The following is a 13,587-nucleotide window of genomic DNA, read 5'->3' as shown; positions in this document are numbered from 1 at the left end:
AGCAATAAAGTAAAGCAAACAATAAAAGGAAGGATGTAAACAAATGGTTAAAAGTGCTAGGATATCATGGGGTCATAGGGATTCATGGTTTTGATCATACAAACATGTTCACAATGTTGCAAGCAATTAATGTTGTAAAGGAACCGAGTTGGTTTATGTCTTACGGTTCATAGGAAGAGTTGGGTCCCGGAGCCGAATCGATTAAATTGTACAACACCTACAAGTCGACTTACTTTCCTCCTATTCAGCTTCTATGCATGGTCTAACAAGACTCGAGTTGGTTTATATCTTACAAGTCAAGTTGAGTAGATAAGAGATGGTAAAAATGCAAGGATTCATAGGCTTAGCATTTCATCAAACATAACATGTGCATAAAGTTGACATCACAACAAGCAAGCAATTTGATTATGAAAACATATTAGATTAAGCATGAATCAATCTCATGTTGGTTTCCCCTAATTACCCACTAATCCTAGCTAAAAGACTACTCACTCATTATCATGGGAAACATGTCATTAATGGTGTCAAACATCACAACAAGTATAAACATGATTATAGAATGAAGAAATGAACAATTAAGATTAAAGGGTAAAGGAATTATACCAAACTTGAGGTGATCCAAATAATAAAGCAAAGAATAATAGAAGAAACTTGATTGATTGATGAAGGGTTGTCAATCCTCCAATAATAACCCAATAATCTTCAATTACCCAATAATGATGAACTTGAACAATAATTAAGGAGGGATTAATGTGTAATTTGTGGAAAGATTAAAGAGTAATCTATTCTAATCTACTCCTAATCTAATCTAAGAGAAGGATTCTCTACTCTAAAAACTTCATAAAAGGATCCCCCTTTGATTATTTACAAGTGGGGTATTTATAGTAGGGATTCATTAGGTTAACTAAGGCTAAATTAGTAATTACACTTTTGAGTTTTAAGCAGGGAAACGCCGGTATTTTTCGAAGGATGGGCATCTTTCACGGAGCTTGAAGAAACGAAAGTTTGCTATAAGGGAATCCGGGCGTCCGAGGGGGAAGACGGGCGGATTGTTGAGGTGGTGCCCGGGCGTTTTCTTGGGAATCCGCTCGGATTCTCTGGAGGAATCCGGGCGTCTTGATGCTGGGACGCACGGGTTGTCACTGCAAAACGGGCGGGTTCGTGGGAATCCGCTCGTCTTCTTTGACAGCGTCTTATTTCTTCACTTTCCTTTTATTCTTATGGGATTGGTCTTTAGTTCTTGCTTCCTCTTCATACTAGTCCATCAAACATCGTCAAATAGCTTCCGAATATGCACGAAAAACGGGAATTTCCGCCTATTGTCTCCTTTTCTACAAAACATATGAAATGCGATAGAAAAGCAAATAGGAAGGTTTTGACGGATAAAATGGCCATAGAATGTTATAATAGTATGCAAAATAGGCTCAATTAGGGGACTAAATGTGCACAAATAATGTTCACATCATGTATTTTGATACTTAATGTAATACTACGGTTTTCTATGTCCGTGGGCACTCTATCAAGAGTGGCTTACTCTGTCGAGTAAGTATGTTTTTACGCAAAATAGTAGCTGACATGATGGGCACTCGATCGAGTACATGTGACACTCGATCAAGTAAGGGGCACTCGATCGAGTAAGTCACTTACTCGATCGAGTAAGTGCGTATTACGGGTTGTTTAGCTGGGTTTTGTTAATAATGCGAGATTAATATAAAAGGGCTTCCGTCACTTTGCTTAATCACTTTTTAACCTTATAAAACCTTTCAAAGAAAAGAAAAGAGTTACGTAGTTCGCATTCATCGCATTATTAGCAAATCCCAAGGTTAGGATCGTTGGATTGTCTTGTTCTTTACGCCGTTGTGATCGTTGTGTCGAGGGTAAGCTTCTCGAATAATTTTTCTAATGATTTAGTAAGTTTGTTTAAAACCCTAATTGGGTAGATTTGGGGGTTTTGGGTGTATTATGATAATTAAGTGGTAATTATGTGATTATGTGTTATAGGAGGAGGATTCGTAGAAGAAAGGTTTTGATTAGCTGCTTGACGATCGTGTGATTGCTATTCCAGGTAGGGTTTCCCTACTCAGTATTGTTTACATGGCTTTGTTGGTAATCGATTGTTGTTGTTGTTGTATATCATATTGGTATTGGATTTGGAATTGGTGATTGTTGATAGTATATTGTGATTATCGTATAATTGTCTGTGGTTTGCGAGGTGCGTCTTCGGCTGAGTGGAGTCACTTGCGGGAGTGGCTTCACGCCCTTGATTCGCCTTATGTGAAACCCGCCATAGAAGGGATGTGCACATTTAGGAACTTGGGTTTATCGCTCGGATGAGATGAGCGGGGCTTAGGTTGGAACGGCTGCGATCCCCCACTGGCGGTGTGGAATACTTATTGCGATGAGTATTCTGGCAGGACTACACACTTTAGTGTGTAGTCAGGTGTGTGGTGATATGATGGAGATTGGTTTGGTTGGATTGGATTGGTGTACTACTTTTGTTGCAGCTGTGTTGTTTTATGTAATCAGTACTGACCCCGTTTAATTGTTTTAAGAACTGTGGTGATCCATTCGGGGATGGTGAGCGGTTATTGAGCAGGTATGAGTTGATGTGCATGGGATAGCTGGATTGAGTCACCACAAGCTGTTTAGAAGTCTTTCGCTGTGTCAAAATATTCTTTTACATTGATTTAGTTGGTTTGACAGTTTTGAGGAACATTTGTATTTTACTTTATCAGTTTTTGGTTTTGGACTTGTATCACGTTAAACATATTTAACAAAGTATGTTTCTTTATTGTCTATTTGATATATCTTGCCTCGGGTAACCGAGATGGTAGTGTTCCCATGCCTTAAGTGGTCCTGGTAAGGCACTTGGAGTATGAGGGTGTTACAAAGTGGTATCAGAGCGACGATTTTGGAACCTGTAACTAATGAACCCAATGAACTTAAGGAGTCAAAATAAAATGAACCTGGGTAGGAGTTGTTGGGAGCCAATGCAAAGACTTGGAAGACGTCCTAAAGTCGCGATCTCACCCTACAACTTTGAACCAGTCACTATGGGGTGTGTCATGGGATCGTTATGTGTTTATCTCGTATGTTACATGGTTATGTAGAAATGTGTTGTGTGAATCGGTGGATGAATGCATGTGGAGGATAGGAGGTGTTGTGGTGAAAAGTGATGATAAAATGACTATGTATGTTGATTGAATGACGTAATTGCATGATAGATGATTTATAACGTGGCTAGTTAGAAACGTGTGAAGAAAGTTATCGTTTGTTGTGTATATAGATATCGTATATATGTTTGGCTTTTTGCATATAAGTAGAGATGGTTGGAAGTGTTGAGTTGAGCATGCGGGTAGTATATGAGTCAGCATGACTCGATTGAGTGGGGGGCACTCGATCGAGTGGGTTGTTTTTCGTTTCTGGTAGACTGTTTTTGGGCACTCGATCGAGTAGGTTGGGGCACTCGATCGAGTAGGGTCAGCTCGATCGAGTAAGGTTGTGGCTCGATCGAGTATGTTTTTGGATGCATTCTGGTCAGATTTTGGAGTCAAGGCACTCGATCGAGTGGCCTCAACTCGATCGAGTGGGTTGTGAGGCTCGATCGAGTAGGTTCATTACAGGTCGTATACGTGTTTGAGATATGGGATGTGTGTTTATATTTACCTTTTCTTATATAGTTTCAAGATGCCGCCAAAGAGAAGCGCGTTGTATGCCAGGGCTGAGAACATGAGCATTGATGAGATAGTTAAGATGTTGGAGCAACAAGATGCTCTCACTGGTGCTCTAAAGAAGTTCGGGAAAGATAAAGAGGCGGGTGTGGATTTCGCTAAGATGAGTATAAACATAGCGAGGTTTAACCCAAAGGAGTACATGGGCACGGGTGCACCAATTCTGCTTGATAATTGGCATAGAGAGATGGAGAGCATACTTAATGTGGTTCATTGCCCAGAGGACTTTAGAGTGGAACAGGCTGCGTTCTACTTGAGGGATGCGGCTGGAGAGTGGTGGGATAAGGTTAGAGAGAGTGCTTTGGATTTATATGTGAAACATGGGATGTCTGCTATACCTTGAGGTGAGTTTAAGAGGGCTATGTGACGCGAGTTTGTGCCAGAACATATGCGTAATAAGTTGAGCGAGGAGTTTGATGACTTCAAGATGACTTCTGATATGACAATGGCTGAGTATTATCACAAGTTCAATGAGAAGTCTAGGTATGCAGAGGATATGGGGCTGAATCAGGAAAACTTGGCATTGAGGTTTGAGAAGGGTTTGACACCCAAGATTATGGAGATGCTGCCGGTAGGAGTCCTTAACGATGTTAAGGAGGTCTATGAGCGTGTCGGGAGAGCTGAGAGGTTGGTAGAGATGGCTAAGGAGAACAGGGAGAGAGCTTCTAAGAAGAGGAAGGCTGAGAGTGAGGGTGGTGGTCAGTCTAGTTACAAGAGAGGCGACCATAACCAGGTCAGAGCTTACTCTTCGGGGACGGGGTTCAGTGGTGGAGCTTCTTATGGGCGTGGCCGCGGTGATGGTAGTAGCAGTTGGGGTTTATCTTGCTTTAACTGTGGCGGTGTGGGCCACCAGAGACATGAGTGTACCAGTGCTGTGGGCAGGGGTTTCCATAGACCATCACAGGGGAGTTTCTCTCAGGGTCCATCTCAGAGCTATGTTAGTAACAGGTCGGCTGGGTCGTGGAATAATCAGGGTGGTCAGAACAACAACGGTGGGGCTAACCGCAATGGCGGTAATTCATATTAGAGACCAGCGACGCACAACAACCAAGGGTTGGCTGCTAAGCCGTCAACTTCTGCTAGTACTGTCCAGGGAGGTGGACAGAAGACCAGTGGTAAGCTCTTCATGATGGAGAAGAAAGCAGTAGATGATGATGCTCACGTTATCACAGGTACTTTTCTTGTTAATGGAGTCTTTACCTTTGTTTTGTTTGATTCGGAGGCGTCACAGTCTTTTGTATCATCGAGTCATGCTAAGCTTTTGGGTTTGAGAGAGTTTGAGTCTATAAAAGAGGAAGTTTTTATACCATCGGGTGAGTCTGTATCTTGTGGGAGGTTGTATAAGGGTGTATCTATGATAGTTGGGCAGGTAGACTTACCAGTGGACTTGTTAAAGTTTCCTTTGGATAGTTTTGAGATGATAGTGGATATGGACTGGTTGGGTAAGTACAAAGCTAAAATAGACTGTCATCAAAAGAGAGTCTCTTTAAGAGGTCCTAAGGGAGTTAGTGTGTCTTATCGTGGGTTTGCTGTCAAACCCAAAGTCAAGTTGATTGCAGCAGTGACCTTGAAGTCTTATCTGAGGAAGGGGTGTCCGTTGATCTTATGCAATGTGAGAGACCATAGTATGGTGAGTTCGATAGTTGATCAGATACCAGTGGTGGGGGAGTTTCCATATGTTTTTCCGGAGGAGATACAAGGTTTACCACCAAAGATGGGGATATATTTCAGTGTTGAGTTGAAACCAGGGACGGGATCAATCTCTAAGTCCCCGTACCGCATGGGTCCTAAGGAGTTGGAGGAGCTGAAGAAACAGCTAGATGATTTGATTGATAAGGGGTACATTAGACCTAGTGTATCACCGTGGTGAGAACCAGTGCTATTTGTGAAAAAGAAAGATGGGAGTTTGAGGCTATGTATCGATTACATAGAGCTGAAGGGTTACAGTGAAGAACAAGTATCCTTTGCCAAGGATAGATGATTTGTTTGATCAGCTGAACGGGGCAGCAGTCTTTTCTAAGATTGATTTGAGGTCGGGTTATCATCAGGTAAAGATTCGGGATGAGGATATACCAAAGACACTTTTTACATCGAGGTATGGTCACTAGTATGTTGTGATGCCGTTTGGGTTATCTAATGCACCTGCAGTGTTTATGGATTTGATGAACCGGGTCTTCAGTCAGTTTTTGGATCGTTTTGTTGTGGTCTTTATCGATGATATCTTAGTCTATTCTAAGACTAAGAAGGAGCATGAGGAGCATTTGAGGTTAGTGTTGCAGACTTTGCGAGATAATCAGTTGTATGCAAAGTTGTCTAAGTGTGAGTTTTGGCTTGAGGAAGTTGCTTTTCTGGGGCATGTGATTTCAAAGAAGGGTGTAGCTGTGGATCCGGCAAAGATAGAGGCAGTTACTCGGTGGGAAGCACCGAAGAACGTGGCGGAGTTCAGGAGTTTCTTGGGTTTCGCATGATACTATCATCGGTTTGTGAAAGACTTTTCCAAGATAGCCAGACCTATGACAGCGTTGATGAGGAAAGAGAACAGGTTTCGTTGGGATGAAAGTTGTGAGACAGCGTTCCAAACATTAAAGGAGCGTTTGACCACATCCAGTCTTAGCATTACCTGAAGGGTGTGAGAACTTTGAGGTATATACAGATGCTTCAAAGAATGGTTTGGGATGTGTGTTGATGCAGAACGGGAAAGTGATTGCTTATGCTTCTAGGCAATTGAAGCCTTATGAGGAGAATTACCCGACACATGATCTGGAGCTGGGTGCAGTTGTGTTTGCTCTCAAGATTTGGAGGCACTATCTTTATGGGGCGACCTTTAAGGTGTTTTCAGATCATAAGAGTCTCAAGTACATCTTCACTCAAAAGGAGTTGAACATGAGACAGAGGAGGTGGATGGAGCTGATTGGGGATTATGACATGGATATTATATACCATGAAGGGAAGGCAAACGTGGTTGCAGACGCGTTGAGTAGGAAGAGTGTGCATTCTCTATGCACAGCTATGTCTTTGATGAGGTTGAGAGATGAGGTGGAGAAGATGGGGATACATATGATATAGAAAGGGGATGCTAGAGTGGACTTGACAGTGGAGCCAGATCTTTATGATGATATTCGCAGAAAACAGGCTTTGGATCCTAAGATTGAGGAGTGGGGAGCTGGAGTAGAGAAAGGTACAGTGTCTAGATTCTCTATTCATACAGATGGCAGTGTGAGATTCGATGGCAGGTGGTGTGTACCCAATGATGGGGAATTTAGGAAGATGATCATGACAGAGGCTCATTGCACACCATATTCGGTACAACCAGGCGGTGACAAGTTATATAAAGATTTGAAGAAGACTTTCCGGTGGCCTGGAATGAAGAAGGAAAGCTGAGTCTGTGGCTCGTTGTTTGACTTGTCAGAGGGTTAAGGGAGAGCAGCGACGACCACAAGGTAAGATTCAGTCTCTTGATGTACCTGAGTGGAAATGGGAGTCTGTCTCTATGGATTTTATAGTGGGTTTGCCGAGGAGTCAACAGGGTAACAACATGATATGGGTAATAGTTGATCGTTTGACTAAGTCAGCTCACTTTGTGCCGATGAAAGATACTTGGACCAAGATACAGTTAGCTTTGGCGTATAGAAAGCATGTGGTTCGTTTGCATGGGGTGCCTAAGGATATAGTGTCAGATAGAGATGCGAGGTTCATATCACGTTTTTGGAAAGAGTTGCAGGAGTTGATGGAAACTACTTTGAAGATGAGTACTATATTTCATCATGCGACAGATGGACAAATAGAGAGGACCATCAAGACTTTAAAGGATATGTTGCGAGCTTGTGTTATGGATTTTGGTGGTAGCTGGGAGGAGATATTGGATCTAATATGTCGACGGTAATGGAGTTTGAATGGTAAGTAGAGAGTGGTCGGAGAAGGGAACCAACGACGGAGTAAATATGGAGAAGAATGAGTGACGGAGACGAGAAAGGGAATCAGAGGATTTCCGGAAAATATGTCGGATGGACGGAGTGATCAGGGGTCGCTGCCGGCGTTCGATGGTTGCGGTCGCCGGCGTCAGGAGGTGGTAGATAGGAGTGAGGGAGAGGATGAAAGGAGGTTAAGTTTGGGGTTGATGATGATAGATTATGAGTACTCTGTACTTCGGTAGCTAGTTTGGGGGTTCATTTTAGTTTAATTTAACTATTTTTATTTAGTTCGTAAGTTCGCACCGAACTTTAGGTTCGCACAGGATCCTATTTCTATTTCTATTTCTATATATATATATATATATATATATATATATATATATATATATATATATATATATATATATATATATATATATATATATATATATATATATATATATATATATAGAGAGAGAGAGAGAGAGAGAGAGAGAGAGAGAGAGAGAGAGAGAGAGAGAGAGAGAGAGAGAGTTAGGTTCTTGTAAGTTTTGTTTCTTATGGTGAGTTTGTGCTTGGAAATCTCATCCACTAGATTATATTAGAGATGAATGGCCAAGATCTAATCTTACCTGTCATATAAAACCACTGCCATTTACTTATTTTCTCTTTTTTTTTTTCTAGTGTTACTCTTTTTTATTTTAATTTTTTTTTATCTCCTTTTTTTTTTACCTCGTTTTATTATGCTGTTATTGTGCTTTTTTTTACGACTTTGATTTTTTTTTCTCTTATGTATTTCTCTAATTTTCTCATTATGTTACCTGTTTTTCTTTTTCTTTTTGTACCAGATTTTTTTTTACTTTGATTTTTTTTACGACTTTGAATTTTTTTTCTCTTTTTTTTTTACCACGTGTTATTGTGCTGTTATTCTGCTGTTATTGTTATTCTGGTGTTATTGTGATGTTCTTCTGGTGTCACTTTGATTTTTTTACTTTTTTCTACCACATGTTATTGTGTTGTTATTCTGATGTTATTGTTATTCTGGTGTTATTGTGATGTTATTCCGGTGTCACTTTGATATTTTTTTACTACTTTTGATTTTTTAACTTTTTTAACCACATGTTATTGTGCTGTTATTCAGGTGTTATTTTGATGTTATTCCGGTGTCACTTCGATTTTTTTTACTACTTTGATTTTTTTACTCTTTTTTTTATCACGTGTTATTGTGTTGTTATTCTGGTATTATTGTGATGTTATTACGATGTCATTTTGATTTTTTTTACTACTTTGATTTTTTTCTATTTTTTTTTACTACATGTTATTGTGCTGGTATTCTGGTGTTATTTCGATGTTATTCCGGTGTCACTTTGATTTTTTTTACTACTTTGTTTTTTTACTCTTTTTTTTACCACGTGTTATTGTGCTGTTATTCTGGTGTTATTGTTATTCTTGTGTTATTGTGATGTTATTCCGGTGTCACTTTGATTTTTTTTACTACTTTGATTTTTTTTACTCTTTTTTTACCACGTGTTATTGTGCTGTTATTCTGGTGGTATTGTTATTCTGGTGTTATTGTGATGTTATTCCGGTGTCACTTTGATTTTTTTTATTACTTAGATTTTTTTATCTTTTTTTTTACCACATGTTATTGTGCTGTTATTCTGGTGTTATTGTTATTCTGGTGCTATTGTGATGTTATTCCGGTGTCACTTTGATTTTTTGTACTAATTTTATTTTTACTACTTTCATTTTTTTGTCTTTTTTTACCCGGTGTTATTGTGCTGTTATTGTAGTGCTAAATTGCCAAAATAAGGAAATGCAGACATTAGGATCTGTCGATGGGATAGCTTAACCGGAACAACTGTACAGCAACGCCGAAACCGAGACATGACAAACTGACCTAGCCTTTGCTCCATCAACATTAGGGGACGCTGATAGAGTGATAGGCTTACCTGATAAGAGCTACTTACATACAAAATTCAATGAAATTCATATCTAGCATGCCACTAAATTTCTGAAGCCCACACAAATCCAATCAAAGAAACAAAAAAATGCATTAAACCGACCAAAAAAAGTAGGAAAAATAATGAAAGAATAAAGTACTTCTTAACTTGAATATTGTTCCAAGAATCAATCGCACTTCTTTTTCTCACTCTCAACGTTATTGCAGTGCATTCATATCGCTTTGACGATGCTTCCTGAGGTTTCTTCGAGATCATTCACCATGTTTACGAAGTAAGAATGCCTATAAACGGTAAAGGCTTTAGTCTAAAGATTATTTGAAGTCAATTCACTTAAAAACGTCAAATATTAGATAAACTTATCATGGAATGAAAAGGAGAACAGGGAAACTAAGCTCCATGCTTACCATCGACTGTCAGCAGTTAATTCCGGATGGAAAGTTGTTCCAAGCAAATTTCCTTGCTTAACAGGACGGTTAGCAGTTAATCTTTAGGCTTTAGTCTAAAGCTTATTTGAGTTTCCATTACTCCCCAGTCCGAAAACCAATCGCATTTCTTTGTCTCACTCTCAACGTTCTGGTTGGTTCAGTGAACCTCCGTCAATGTTCATCCTCTGCAAATTCAGCTAGCAATGTTGGGGTCAAATGTTCAAAAACGCGTTTCAGGAACGACTTATTTAATGGCAAAATAAAGTAAAATGAAAAACTAAGGGGTGTATATGGATGGGGTACCTTTATCAATCTTGAGATCCCCTAGCAAACGAAGGAGCTTGCTCTTATTTGCAACTAGAATATTTGCGATGTCAGCTGGCTTGTTCTGATTTGCGACAAATAACTGTTTTCAGAATTCACACACATCAATATCATACAAGATAATAGGAGCAATACATAATTTTAACCACACTAATGCAAAATTTTCACCTTAAAAACATGGAAGGCTTCTATCTGAATGGTCTTGCTTGTATCCAACATCAAAGAAACAAATATGCAAATGTCAGAGACGTGTATAAAGATTGAGTTCATTGCCGTCTTTGAGTTTCCATACTGCTTAAAGAAATTTCTGGTAGCAAATATTTAGTTAGCTTACCCTTAAAATATTCATGAGTATCCTTAAGTTTTTCCGGGAGCTTACGTATTTAGTCATGGTAGCAGAGTTGCTACGGTCAAGCAACATATCTCCCAAGAGCTGAAAATCACAAGAACGGGTTAACACAAACAAAGACAACTTTGTTCAGTAGTCTATTCCCTTTCAGTAATCACAAGCAACATATCTCCCGCCGCCTATTCCCTTTACGCTTCAATTTTAGGGATTGTCGTTCAATCCAACTCGACCCCAACCCCAACCCAGATCTAATGGTTGTTAACCTCAGTTCATTGTTTTTCTAGGTAGAACTCGGAGCTCCATAATAATGGCGTTTCTGATGAGCAATCGAGCAAGCAATTGGTTCTCATCAATATTACCTTCCTCAATCAGTATCAATTTGATCATGGTCTTGGAAACATTTTTCTCTACCTTTGTAATAAACTCATCGTCCAAGTTGCTCCAACATCAAGCCATTATAGAAAGCTAATTAAACATTCAATACAATCAAAATCGGAAATAGAAAATTGAAAATGGAGTGAGGAGAGTGAGTACACGAGGAGGAGGGTTGGGAAAGGGATTTCTGGTGGGAGGAGGCATGGATGAAGAGGAAAGTGAAATGTGAGTGGTTGATTTGGGAAACAGAGTGAAATTAGGGAAATCGATTAAAAAAATTGGGGAATTTTTGTGGGAAATTTTAGGGTTTATGGGATTTGATTAGATAGAGCCATAGAGCGTAGAAAGTGAAAAGCCCGTAGTAATAATAAAAAAAGCTCGGCGTCAAATATGCTAAATAGAATCTCAACTGTCCATTTGTCCTCATCTAATGGATGCGATTTTAAAGCACAAACTCACTATAAGAACCAAACTCACGAGATCCCACCTCTATATGTATGTATATATATATATATATATATATATATATATATATATATATATATATATATATATATATATATATATATATATAGGATCTTGTAAGTTTGGTTTCTTATGGTGAGTTGTGAGTTTGGGCTTTGAAATCTCAGCCACTAGATTATATTAGAGATGAATGACCAAGATCTAATCTTACCTGCCATATATAACCACTGTCATTTATTTATTTTCTCTTTTTTCTGGTGTTACTCTTTTTTTTTTTTACTTTAATTTTTTTTAACTCGTGTTATTGTGCTACTCTTCTTTTTTACTTTAATTTTTTTTATCTCCTTTTTTTACCTCGTGTTATTACGCTTTTTTTTACAACTTTGATTTTTTTTTCTCTTATGTTTTTCTCTAATTTTCTCATTATGTTACCTTTTTTTCTTTTTCATTTTGTACCAGTTTTTTTTACTTAATTTTTTTTTACTCTTATTTTTTTTACCTTGTGTTATTATGTTGTTATTGTGCTTTTTTTTTACTTGGATTTTTTTTAGACTTTGATTTTTTTTCTCTTTTTTTTTTACCACATATTATTGTGCTGTTATTTTGCTGTTATTGTTATTCCGCTGTTATTGTGATGTTATTCTCCTATTACTTTGATTTTTTTTATGACTTTGATTTTTTTTCTTATTTTTTACCACGTGTTATTGTGCTGTTATTCTACTGTTCTTCTGTTGTTATTGTGAGGTTATTCCGGTGTCACTTTGATTTTTTTACTACTTTGATTTTCTTACTCTTTTTTTACCACATGTTATTGTGCTGTTATTCTAGTGTTATTGTGATGTTATTCCGGTGCCACTTTGATTTTTTTTACGACCGTGATTTTTTTTTACCACGTGTTATTGTGCTGTTATTGTGATGTTATTCCGGTGACACTTTGATTTTTTTACGACTTTGATTTTTTTTTACCACGTGTTATTGTGCTGTTATTCTACTGTTATTTTGCTGTTATTGTGATGTTATTCCGGTGTCACTTTGATTTTTTTTACGACTTTGATTTTTTTTTCTTTTTTTTTTACCACGTATTATTGTGTTGTTATTCTACGGTTATTCTGTTGTTATTGTGATGTTATTCCGGTGCCACTTTGATATTTTTACTCTTTTTTTTACCGCATGTTATTGTGCTGTTATTCTGGTGTTATTATGATGTTATTCCGATGTCACTTTGATTTTTTTACTTTCTTTTACCACGTGTTATTGTACTGTTATTCTGGTATTATTGTGATGTTATTACCGTGTCACTTTGATATTTTTTACTACTTTGATTTTTACTCCGATGTTATTCTGGTGTTATTTTGGTGTTATAAAAGATCAGGCTATGTGGGAGTTGAACCCACGTCTTTGTGCAAAATTACACATTGTTCTATCACTGAACTAATAGCCTTCAATTTATCTGACTAGTGTACTCTTCAGATGCAAAGGTAAAAGTCGTCAATTTGTGCATTCGAGCACACCAAATTAAACAGCAAATTAACTGAATCTTAATGCAGGCAAACAGATAACATATATGATATGAATAAACTAATCACAAATGTGATAAGGACCAAAATTTAACATACTCAACGCAAGGTAATTTTTCACAAAACTAGGAACAATTTCATCAGAAACCAGTTAAAATTCAACTAATTGAACTTGGCTATCATCATAAAGAACCTCTTATTTTCATGCAAGACAGAGAGGTCGGAACACCAAAAATGTCCGCGATTTTTATACATCTAAAGAATATTTCAGACATTTTACAAGAGACTAATCTAAGATTCTAAGTTAAAAGCCAGAGCATCAAAATCGACACATCACTCATGCATTTACAGAATCTGACATCAGATTCACCTCCTCGGAATTGTAACAAACACACAATTACTTGATAATGATCCGACAGCCCAACCACATTCTGATGTCGATCCTCATACTTGCACATTTGCTATGTTCCCAGCCAAGATCTTTGAAATTTCAAGTCCACGACTGAATGCTTGGTTAAAGAGTAGCTGTGATTGGAATGTTGACACA

General features: G+C 38.1%; 1 long non-coding RNA gene across 2 annotated transcripts; it reads right to left on the bottom strand.

The window, feature by feature from the left end:
* Window positions 1-9,778: 9,778 nt before the first annotated feature.
* Window positions 9,779-10,561, bottom strand: LOC141621839 (uncharacterized). 2 transcript variants are annotated; one of them, XR_012532723.1, is made up of 4 exons: window positions 10,503-10,561; window positions 10,314-10,416; window positions 9,990-10,195; window positions 9,779-9,866 (listed from the first exon to the last, which is right to left on the bottom strand). It is a non-coding gene; the product is annotated as an uncharacterized LOC141621839 (long non-coding RNA). The 2 variants fall into 2 exon arrangements; XR_012532722.1 differs by having other exon boundaries at window positions 10,314-10,542.
* Between the last annotated feature and the right edge of the window lie 3,026 nt (window positions 10,562-13,587).

Source organism: Silene latifolia, chromosome X, assembly GCF_048544455.1.
Source record: "Silene latifolia isolate original U9 population chromosome X, ASM4854445v1, whole genome shotgun sequence".
Classification (NCBI taxonomy): domain Eukaryota; kingdom Viridiplantae; phylum Streptophyta; class Magnoliopsida; order Caryophyllales; family Caryophyllaceae; genus Silene; species Silene latifolia.
The sequence above is the reverse complement of the archived record's forward strand: the minus strand, read 5'-3'. Positions and strand labels throughout refer to the sequence as shown.